General features: G+C 40.6%; 1 protein-coding gene across 1 annotated transcript in view; it reads right to left on the bottom strand.

Annotated features, from left to right (window-relative positions):
* Window positions 1–12,581, bottom strand: part of slc25a36a (solute carrier family 25 member 36a) — an 89,743-nt gene that overhangs the window by 34,283 nt on the left and 42,879 nt on the right. The gene's annotated exons all lie outside the window — the stretch shown is intronic.

The following is a 12,581-nucleotide window of genomic DNA, read 5'->3' as shown; positions in this document are numbered from 1 at the left end:
GTACATCCAGTTAGCGTGATCTTACATTGATTCTCATTATGGATATTCGATTTACTGAGTACGTCCACAAGGAAAAGAATCTCAGGGGTGGGTATAGTAACAGATATGTATTCTGAACTTCACCCTATAATATGGAGTTACCTGCATTACCCCCTTATCATGCAGATCCCTCCGCATTTAAAAGCAATCCCATGTTAACATTTGGATAACACATTCCTTTCTAAAACTGTATCACTGGCAAATTTAGCCACACTCTGAGTGACTTCAGGCAGTTTATTCGTAAAATTCAAAAGTTCCAACCTGTATTGCATACAACTAATTGCATCACATTTACTGTACCTGTGAAAGATCCATTTATGCCTCATGTCTCTTGTCATCAATTTCTAGGTACCCAAGTTTGATTTGTCAGATGTTTAACAAAAACGTTGCGGTTTCTTGCACATTCTAAAGCCATAATGCATGTTGAACAGCTATTGTAAATGATCCCTTAATGCAGACATTTGAAAGCTTTTTAAAAAAATTGCAATCACTAATGATCTGAAATTTAAAAAGAAGAATACTGGATACAATACCCGACATCTTCCCTTCCCCACCCAAGGGCATTGTTCACTTTAGTGTATCCCTGGTCCACTCTTCCAACCTAATCAACCAATCCCTTTTTCACTTTCCTCTACAACTGCAGAGGTCACAACAGCTGTTCTTTATTGTCACTCTTTTCCACCATCCATGGATACGAACAGTCCTTCAAGGAGAAGCAATCACCTTTAATCTAACGTACTGAATTTTATACTTGCACCTTGGTCTCCATAGAAGCCAAATGTAGAATGAATGACCACAGGTTTGAGGAAAAACACCTTATCCTCCATGTGGCAACAGTTGAGACTCGACATTAAATTCAGCAATTCCAGGGGGTGTCCTTTTTCTATTTGCATTAACTCAGTTTTTCTTCCTTCCACAGACACAGCCTGATCAGCTGGGCAGTTTTCAATATTCTTTTTTTGTTTCAGTAACAATCAACATGCAGTGCACAACTTTCTTTTTCACCTTCTCTATCTCTCAAACTGCCATGCTTTGTTAAATTGATGTGTACATATCTGTATCACATAGGAAACCTTAAGAATATTTTTCTTCTCTGCATAGCCCGCCCCCTCCACCCCCACTCTCTGCAACTTAATACAGGTATCGTCCGCTTTTCGAAAGTTCGCTTTACACCACTTCGCTTTTATGAAAGACCTACATTAATACCTGTTTTCACTAATCGAAAGAAATCCAAAGAGGATTTTCACCTTTATGAAAAAAGGAGAAAAGCGAAAATAGTGTTCAGCGTTTGTTTTGCAACGAGCCGTTATAGAGGCAGCGCGCACCCCAAGCAGCGAGAGTGGTGCTGCCAAGCTCCTTCCCTGGGAACTACACTCAACATCTCAGCATCAAGCCGCCATAGCTTTGAACTGTGTCTGTGAGCATCTGTGCTTTATCTTGATTTATTTTGTGCATCCGTTAGCAAGATGTGTCCTAAGGTATCAGAAAAGCCTAAGAGAGCTCGTAAGGGTGTTTATCATAAAACTGGATATAATTAAGCATTTCGATTGTGGTGAACGAAATAAAGACACTGTGCGTGCGTTGAACTTAAAGGTTACTGGAGATTGCGCTTCGGCTGATACTGAAGTTACCAAAAAGTTCCCAAAAAAACTGAAGAAAATAATTACAGAAGGTGGTTATTCATATAAGTAAGTGTTTAATTGTGATGAAACTGCAATTTATTGAAAAAAAATACCGAGCAAGACATTTATTTCAATAGAAGAAAAGCAGGCTAAGGGACACAAGGCATCGAAGGATAGGTTGTGTATTTATCATACCATTTCTGCTTTTTCTATATGTTCGTGTTATTTTAGGTTTTATGTGTTATTTGGTATGATTTGGTAGGTTTTTTTGGGTCTGGGAATGCTCAAGAATTTTTCCTATATAAATTAATGGTAATTGTTTCTTCACTTTACACCATTTTGGCTTACAAAAGGTTTCATACGAACACTCTACTTTCGGATAGCAGGGGAAACCTGTACTAGTTTTCTCAGATTCTACATTCATCAAGTCTTCTATTGAAAACATTAACCATTTTTCTTTCCACAGATGTTGACTGACTTGCTTAAATTTTCAGCATTTTCTGATTATTATTCCCTTAATGGAAGAATCAAATGGGGAGTGGAGGTAGAAAGTGGGGCTAATGGAATTGCCTTGAGGAAATGAAGGAAATGGGCCAAGAAGCTTCTTTCTAAATGGTAAACAAAAGTTTGCTAGCAAGACAAGATATTCAATTGCAGAAGCAATTAGTCAACTATCCATTAGCTAGCTATGTGGTAGTTTTAGGAGTTCTGTTTACACATACTGACTGAGGTACATAAACACACTCACAAGGCTCCACTAACATGTCTACTTAAGATGATTTAGGTTGAGATATTGGGGAAACTGCAAGAAAGCAAGGGTTAACATATTGTCCAGACAAGGACAGATTGCAAATGGAGTGCAGACAGCACAGGCAAGAAGGTCTTTGAAGAGCATAGTTCCATGTTGCACACCAGGGGTCTGCAGTCAAGATAAGCAATCCAAGGCAAACATATCCAAGGGACAATTGCTTAACAATGCACCAGCCACTAACAGCTTGTAGTTTCTATTGACTTTTAACACCTATATTGTGAATGGTGATTATTCTTGCAAGCAATGAATTCATACATACAGTTTACTAAATTGTCAACATTCATAACTACTAGTCAATTCTGCATAAAAATGGCATTTCCCTGTTCAGAATTCAGAACAGTGAGGTGACAGGGTTCATGCTGTTCTCCTGTGTACAAGTAAAATACAGCATGGTTGAGGCATAAGGGTGTGTTTATTCTGGGTCCAGTTATTTTAGTTTATTATCAGCGATGACATTAGTTGGAGGTTCCACCAAGATGGCCAACTCTTGACTTCATTATACGGGGGAAAGGAATTCAGCCCCAATCAGTCCTGAATCCTATGTTGCTCATGTTTGAGCAAGGGGGACTGAGTCTGCTGCTGCTCCTGTAGTCAATGTATGCCAACATCTTAGTCGCCAACATAGGAAAGCTGCACCTTTTAAAATATAGGGGAATGCCACGGTCCAAGTAGGGTCTCACACAAGCACAGGGAAAAGGGGTGCCCTAGTCTGGGTTGCGTCCTGTAGGAAGCACATGGAGATGTTACTGCGGTCGGGTTAGGTCCTGTGCCAAGGAAAAAATTGCCGTGGTCCAGTGAAAAAATCAATAAATGTGTGTGCCTCTGTGCGTATGGACGTGGGTGTTTGGGTATGCGTGTCCATGCATGTGCTTGTAAATAACAGCATGAAAGTTCCCTGTCCTGGACCTCTAAAGGACTCTGGCAGCATGCATATTTGTACATTATGGACCCCAGAAAGCATTATGTTGAGAAGCAACACACAACTCTCACAAGAAACTGCTCACAATACTCCATGAGGCCTCACCATTGCCTCATAAAGCCTCAGCATTACATCCTTGCTTTTATATTCCAGTCCTGTCAAAATTAATCCTAACATTGCATTTGCCTTCCACAGCACTGATTCAACTTGCATAGTAACCTTTAGGGAATTCTGTACGAGGACTCCTAAATCCTTTTGCCCTATGGATTATTGAATTTTCTCCCCATTTGGAAAATATTTATTCCTTCTACCAAAGTGCATGACCATACAACTCTTGACACTGTATTCCATTTGCCACTTCTTTACCCATTCTCCTAATCTGTCCAAGCCTTTCTGCAGCCTCCCTGCTTCTTAAACACTACCTGCACCTTCACCTATCATCGTACCGCCCACAAACTTGGGTCACAAAGCCATCAATTCCTTCATCAGAATCATTGACATACATTAAAAAGCAGTCCCAATTTTGACCCCTGTGGAACATTACTAGTTACAGGTAGCCAATCAGAAAAGGCTTCCATTAGTTGTTCTCTTTATCTCCTGCGAATCACCCAATGCTCTATCCATGTTATGTATCTTTCCTGTAATACCATGGGCTCTTGTTAAGCAACCTCATGTGCGGCACCTTGTCAAAGGCCTTCTGAATGTCCAAGTACAGAACATTCACCGATTCTCCTTTGTCTATCCTGCTTGTTATGTTTACAACAGAAAAAAAAGTAGTGACGCCAACACTGAACCCTGTGGAACATCACTAATCACTGACAGCCAGCCAGAAAAGGCCCCATTCATTCCCACTTTTTGCCTCCTGCAAGTCAGCCGATCTTCTATCCATGCTAGGATCTTTCCTCTAGTGCCATGGGCTCTTATCTTGTTACGCAGCCTCATGCGTGGCACCTTGTCAAAAGGCCTTCTGAAAATCCACGTAAACAGCATCAATTGAATCTACTTTCTCTATCTTGTCCATTATTTCCTCAAAGAATTCCAAAAGATTTGTCAGATAAGGTTTTTTCTTGAGGAAACCATGCTATGGCTTATTTTACCATATGTCTCCAAGTACCTTCAAACCATATCCTTAACAATTGACCCTAACATCTTCCAAACAACCAAGGTCAGACCAACTGACCTTCAATTTCCTTTCTCCTGTCCCTCTCCCTTCTTGAAGAGTGGAGTGACATCTGCAATTTTTCAGTCCTCCAGAACCATGGTAGAATCAAGTGATTCTTAAAAGATCACTACTAATGCCACCACAATCTCTTCAGCCACCTTCTTCAGAACCCTAGCTAGGGTGTAGTCCATCTGGTCTACTTGAGATAGGTTCACTTTTCAGCTTCCCAAGCACCCCCCCCCCCCCAGTATTAGCAACTACCCTCACTTTCGTCCCCCAACACCCTCACATTTCTGGCATACTGTTAGTCTTCCACAGTGAAGACTGATGCAAAATACTTATTCAGTTCATCTGCCACTTCTTTGTCCTGCATTATTACCTCTCCAGCATCATTTTCCAGTGGTCCAATCTACTCTCCCTTCTCTTACTTTTTATATATCTGAAAAAAACTTTGGTATCCTCCTTGATACTTATTGCTAGCTTACCTTCAAATTTCATTTTTTCCGCCTCTTATAGCTTTTTTTTTTTAGCTGCCTATGTTGGTTTTAAGCCTCAATCCTCTAATAATCACTAATTTTTGCTCTATTACATGCCCTCTCTTTTGCATTTAAGTTGGCTTTGACTTCTCGTCAGCCACAGTTGAGTCATCCTGCCTTTAGACTACTTCTTTGGTATGTATCTATCCTGCGCCTTCTGAATTGCTTCCAGAAACTCTAGCCATTGCTGCTCTTCTGTCATCCCTGCTATTATTCCCTTCCAATCAACTTTGGCCAACTCCTCTCTCATGTCTCTGTAATTCCCTTCACTCCACTGTAATACTGATACACCTGACTTTAGCTTCTCCCTCTCAAATTGCAGGGCGAATTCGATCATCATCACTGCTTCCTAAGGGTTCCTTTATCTTAAGCTCCCTAATCAACTCTGGTTCATTACATACCACCCAATCCAGAATAGCAGATTCCCTAGTGGACTCAACCACAAGCTACTCTAAAAAGCTCTCTCGTGGACATCCTACAAAATCTCTCTCTTGGCATCCAGCACCAACCTGATTTTCCCAATCTACCTGCATATTGAAATCCCCCATGGCAATCATAGCACTGCCCTTTTGACAAGCCTTTTCTAACTCCCATTGTAATTTGTAGTCAACATCCTGACTACTGTTCGGAGGCCTGTATATAACACCCATCAGGTGTTACCCTTTAATTTGCTTAACTCTACCCACAAGGCTTTTACATCTTACAATCCTATGTCACCCCTTTTTACGTATTTGATTTCATTTTTTTTTAAGTCAACAGAGCCACACAACCCCCTCTACCTAACCTTTTGATACAACATGTATCAACAGATGTTAAGCTCCCAACTATATTCTTCTTTCAGCCATGACTCAGTGATGCTCACAACTTCATACCTGCCAATTTCTAACTGCACTACGAGATCATCTACGTTATTCCATAAAATGCATGTATTCAAATAAAAAACACTCAATCCTGTAACCAAAAGCCTTTTCAATTTTGTCCTCCTACACTGCAACTGATCCTATTGACTGCAATTTTGCTATCATCAGCCTGTTCTTCCTGACAGTCTCACTACACATTGCCTCTGCTTGTAAACCAACAGCCCTATCACTCCAGTTCCTATCCCCCTGCCAAATTAGTTTAAACCCTCCCTAACAGCTCTAGCAAACTTACCCACAAGGGTACTGGTCCCCCTTGGATTTAGGAATTACCTGTCCCTTTTGTACAGCCATACCTTCCACAGAAAAGATCCCAATGATCCAGAAATCTGAGCCCCTGTTCCATGCACCAGTTCCTCAGCCATGCATTCATCTACCAAATGCTCCTATTATTATCCTCACTGGCACGAGGCACAGGCAGCAATCTGGAGATTGCTACCTAGATGGTCCTTCCTTTCAACTTTCTACCTAGCTCCTAAATTCTCTCTTCAGGACCTCCTTTTCTACCTATGTCAAAGGTGACAATATGTACCAAGACTTCTGTCTGCTCACCCTCCCCCGTGGACTGATCCAAGATGTCTTTAACTGTCACACCTGTGAGACCACATACCATTTTGGTGTCTCTTTCATTCACAGAATCTCATGTCTACTCCTTTAACTATGGAATCCCTACCACTACTACAGTCCTCTTTTCTCTTGTCCCTTCTGAGCTACAGGACCAAACTCAGTGCTAGAGCCCCAGCTGCTCAGGTGGGGTCTCTGGCAATGACATTTTCACTAATCATTACCAGAGTAACTTCTGCTTAAAATTTCACTGTAAACTTTGGTTTCAACTTTACCCGCTTTATACACATATGGCTCATGTGACCTACTTGTGACTGGTAATTTTTGTTTTGAACAGCAGAGACATATTTGAATTGAAATGACTTTATTACTTACATCCTTCACATACACAAGGAGTAAAAATCTTTATGTTACATCTCCATCTAAATGTGCAATATATAATTTATAGTAATTTGTAATAAACAGGACAGTCAATTAGCACAGAAATACAATTGTATCAATGTGAATTAATCAGTCTGATGGCCTGGTGGAAGAAGCTGTACTGGAGCCTATTGGTTTTGGCTTTTATGTTGTGGTATTGTTTCCCAGATGGTAGCAGCTGGAACAGTTTATGGTTGGGGTAACTTGGGTCCCCAGTGATCCTTCGGGCCCTTTTTACACATCTGTCTCTGTAAATGTCTTGAATAGTGGGAAGTTCACATCTACAGATGCATTGGGCTGTCTGCACCACTCTGCACGCAAAGTCCTGCCATTGAGCTATTCTAAATGTATAATTTTATAGTTCTTTGATTCAGGCCCACAAAAATGGAAAGTGGATGGTGGTCACGATAGGGGTACAACATGGGAATGCCCTAAGGGGTATGTTTTTGTTTGTGGACAGCCTGGCCACTGGGCCAAAGCATCTTCGGTAACAGTTTTTGCTTCCACCACCACCAGCACCATAGCCTATGCAGTTTACTTTAGGTAACCCATTTCTGAATAGTACTTAAGATCTTGTACTATTTTAATTGCCTGTTGTAAAATGTCACCTGGTGTAAGTCTGTATGTTATTTTCTTTGGTTTTTCCTCCACCTCATATAGTAGCTCAACCTGAACAAAGTCTGCATCCTTGCAGCTAGCTGCTGTAAGCACTTACACTGAATTTTGTTATGTAGATGACAATGGACAATTGTGGGCTATGACCAATTACATGGGTTTTTCACCTCTTCGGAACTCTGATAAACACTGTGAATTAACGACGAACATTTTCCTAATTTTCATTTACTTACAACAATTATTGTAAAAATTCTGCGGCTCATACTAATGGGAAGCCTGAAATAGCTAGAGGGAACAAAAGAGCTGACATCTTTTCTAAGGCAACGTAGAGCACATATTTATGGCCACGTAGCACTCCAGAGTGATCAAGTTGGCAATACTTTCCAAATCCTTTAATGAACTAGTACAATTACAGCATGATGCATTAGGACGAAGGCATACTATGTGCAAGACTACAACGATGATGGGTATAATTGATGAGTGATTCTCAACCTTAGCAAGAAAAGTAGCAGTAACTGTATGACTTGCCACAGACACAATCCTGAAAGACATTGCCGGTATTTCTGCTGCTGAGTCCTCCCCTAGGAGGTTATTTGTGCATCTCCCATGGACTTTATGCAGTTACCTAAATGTATGGGTTGCGATTATGTACTTGTTATTGTGTATGTTATCTCCATGGGTAGAAGCTTATCAAACTCATAGAAATGATGTCGTAACTTAGTAAGTCCCTGATGACCAGAATTTATTCCTAGGTTTGAGATCCTTGAGAAAATCTCAAGTGATAACCGATACAAGAACTGCCTGGAAGGATAGTTTGTGCATCTGTTTTCTGGTGAACTACCTCATGACACTAACACTCCTGTTGGAAACAACTGTCTTTTTTTTTAAAGATACTTTTTATAAGATGTATACTTTTTAAGAAACTCATGTATTTTTCACACTCACTGGCAGAAAGCAGTATAGTAGCTAAACTAACAGTTTATCACCTTTCTCATTTTTCATTGGTTAAGTATTAGCACATTACCCATGTGATGTAACTGTTTTATTTATGTAGCCTATTACCAAATTTATTTTGAAGGAATTTTCTTTATCTTACCTACAGATGGTGACGAGAGGGCATACAAGAGCGAGATATACCAACTAACGGAGTGGTGTCGCAGCAACAACCTGGCGCTCAACATCAGTAAGACGAAAGAGCTGATTGTGGACTTCAGGAAGGGTAAGACAAAGGAACACATACCAATCCTCATAGAGGGATCAGAAGTGGAGAGAGTGAGCAGCTTCAAGTTCCTGGGTGTCAAGATCTCTGAGGACCTAACCTGGTCTCAACATATTGATGCAGTCATAAAGAAGGCAAGACAACGACTATACTTCATTAGGACTTTGAAGAGATTTGGTATGTGCACAAGTACATTCAAAAACTTCTATAGATATACTGTGGAGAGCATTCTGACAGGCTGCATTACTGTCTAATATGGGGGGGGGGGGGCTACTATACAGGACTGAAAGAAGCTGCAGAGAGTTGTAAATTTAAGTGGCTCCATCTTGAGTACTAGCCTACAAAGTACCCAGGACACCTTCAAGGAGTGGTGTCTCAGAAAGGCAGCGTCCATTACTAAGGACCTCCAGCACCCAGGGCACCCCCTTTTCTCACACACCCATTAGCATTAATTCCCTTCTCAGCATTGTTTCTCAGCTCTTTATTTAGTTTGCTTAGCATTTGTACGTTTGTACTCTGAAACAAACTTAAATCTTGAATTAAGAGCATTTGCCATTTTTGACTGCCGAAAGAACCCCAAGGATCAGAAACTAAACAGAGATCCACTATCCTAACACTATCTTAGTTAAGAATATGCGCTGCATACTACCCAGTCAAGTTGTTGGGTGTGCTCCAGGTGTCTTATACATTCAGAAGGTGGCTTGCCAGTATGTTTATGGCCCTGAATCATAGTGAGTTTAATTCTTTGTTTTACTTTAGTAACTAAACTAGAACTGTAAGGAGAGCACAGGTCTGCACTGCCCATAGGGATGATTCTTGCCAATGCAACTGCATCAACCTACTTACCGCGATTGCACACCCTGCCTCCCACCCTGCACCGAAGCTCCTTCATGAGGCTATGGGTGAATCATGTTACTGTAACCATCAAGGGACGGACCTAAACTTAGTAACACTGTGAGCAATTTCTAAACTACTGGTGACCCTCCAAATCCTGTAAGTAAAGATCTTTCAAGAATCACCAGATCCTGCAGTGGCTCCAGAGGTATAGAAAATTACAAATGTCCTCCACTCTTTAAGAATGGAGGGAGGTAGAGGAAAGGAAATTATAGGCCAGTTGGCCTGACATCAGTGGTTAAGAAGTCCATCATTAAGGGGATCAAGTTTTGGGATACTTATAAGCACATGATAAAACAGGCCAAAGTCAGCATAGTTTCCTTAGGGGGAAATCTTGCCTTACACATCTGCTGGAATTATTTGAGGAAATAACATGTAAGATAGCCAAGGGAGAGTCAATAGATGTTGTTTATGTGGATTTTCAGAAGGCTTTTAACAACGTGCCACTCAAGATAAGAGCCCAAGGTACCACAGGAAAGATCCTAGCATGGATAGAAGATTGACTGACTGGCAAGAGGCACAGAATGGGTATAAAGGGGGCCTTTTCTGGTTGACTGCCAGTGAGTAGTGGTGTTCCACAGGGTTCTGTGTTGGGTGACTTCTTAGGTTATATGTCAATGCTTTGGATGATGGAATTGATGGGTTTGAGGCCAAGTTTGTGGACAAAATGAAGATAGGCGGAGGGACAAGTAATGTTGAGGAAGCATGGAGTCTGCAGCAGGACTTGGATAGATTGGGAGAATGGGCAAAGTGGTGGCAGGTGGAATATAGTTTAGGGAAGTATATGGTCATGCACATTGGTAGACGTAATAAAGGTGTAAGCTATTTTCTAAACCGGTACAAAATTTTAAAAAAAATCAAATGTGCAAAAGGACTTGGGAGTCCTCGTGTAGGATTCCCCAAAGGCTAACTCGCAGATGACCCAGTAGTAAGGAAGGTAAATGCAATGGTAGCAGCCATTTCAGCAGGAGTAGAATATAAGAGCAAGGATGTAAAGCTACCACTTCATAAGGCATTGGTTATACCACACTTTGAGTACTGCAAGCAGTTTTGGGCCCCTTATCTAAGAATGATGCGCTGGCACTGGAGAAGGTCCAGAGAAGGTTCACAACAATGATTCTGGGAATGAAAGGATTAATGTGTGTGGAGTGTTTGATAGCTTGGGCCTGTATTCGCTGGATTTTTAGAAGAATGAGGAGTATGACCTCATTGAAAGATCCTTCTTCGAATGATTTGTTAGTGTTTGGTCCCTTTGGATAGCTGCCTGGTATCCAGTTTCAAATATCCTGGGTATACAGAGTACTTACGGATGGTTCTTTCTCTCCTCCTTTGTTTAAGACAAGTGGTGCATGGAAAGTATGCTCTGCTCACATTTTTAACTAAGCAATGTTTGTAGTTTCCGTAACTTGGGGAACATGAATATTTGGTCAAACGTTTGTAAATAAATGAATAATATACTTATTCACAGTCAGTGTTTTATGTCACACTTGCCAGACCCGCAAACCTGATTCAAAATTACAAATGGCAGCACGGCTCTTTGCTTCTTTGAACAGAGTTTCAACAGGCTTCTCTCCACAGACGCAAACGTGGGCAAACAATGTCACAATGAACAATTCCTCTTTGACTCACTCACTTCCACCAAACTAAAGGTGTAGCTATAGGATCCTGCATGTCACCTTCCAGGTGAGATACATGAAACAGTTATTTTCCAGCCCTAATCAGAACCATTCCATTCCTCTTTTTCTGGTTCACTGATGACTCAAATGATCTGAGTACTACATTTCTATATATTTGACTTGTACATTGAAGTCAAATCATTTATCATCTTTACATATAATTTCAACCCTGCTCTCACATTCACATAGCCTAACGTCAAGATTTTTCCCTGTTTGACGGGCAATGGATTAGTGCCCAATATTGATTTTAAGTCCACGTATTTCCTCAATTGACTTGACAACACAGCAACGCATTGTTCCGTCTCCACCAACCATATCTCTCTCACTGCATCTTTCCATCAAAAAACATAGTGCAACATCTGCTTCTTCACCTCTTCTCTGCCCACCAAAGAGCCATTCCACACTATCAGATGAAAGAAAGGTGACAACTTTGCAGAACAGAGTTTACAAAGGTAATCCTGAAATTCCATTTAACTATCCCTTAAATTCTCCATCCCACTGGGACCTGTCTAAACTTTTATACTATCTTAATATATAATTATAGGAAACACCTATAATTCACTTTTATGTCACGGGAACTTCAATCCAAAATCTTGTACGACCAACTCTTTCCAACATGGCCAGCTCTAATGAACGGATATTGGCCTAAACCTTTAACTTTTACATTTGAGGCACAATGAACAGCCGCTGATTCAAAACAGGAACATCATTTCACTTTCCATAGAAGCACCTTGACCTGCAAGTAATTCCTACATTTTCTACTTTTATGTCTCCTCCCTTTATTCAGTTTTGAATTCTAATTCCCTTTCCAACTTTTGCAAGATCATGTGTCATTAATAACACAAATATGGGATTGATATTTTCAGATGGAAGTCATATAATTGATGTTTGAATTATAAAAAAAAAATACAGACAGCCTTGCCTGGAACTTGTAACCTTACAAGACATTCAAACTCGCATGCTTGAGTAAGGTTGTGCTTTCCATACGACTTTTTCCCACAAATTAATTGCTCACTGGATGTAGAAGTCCTCCTAACTACAGTTATAGGCACTTTGTCTGGATGATCATTAGGCTTTTCCTCTTATAATTATCATCAAAGAGAAAATTAGAAAAACTATTGGGTGTTTCATTGTTTATCCAACTGATTTCCAACAATTCTTCTGCTCTAAAACCCTTTCCTCTACCC

This window comes from Mobula birostris, chromosome 4 (assembly GCF_030028105.1).
Source record: "Mobula birostris isolate sMobBir1 chromosome 4, sMobBir1.hap1, whole genome shotgun sequence".
Classification (NCBI taxonomy): domain Eukaryota; kingdom Metazoa; phylum Chordata; class Chondrichthyes; order Myliobatiformes; family Myliobatidae; genus Mobula; species Mobula birostris.
This window is presented reverse-complemented; position numbering and strand designations above follow the sequence as displayed.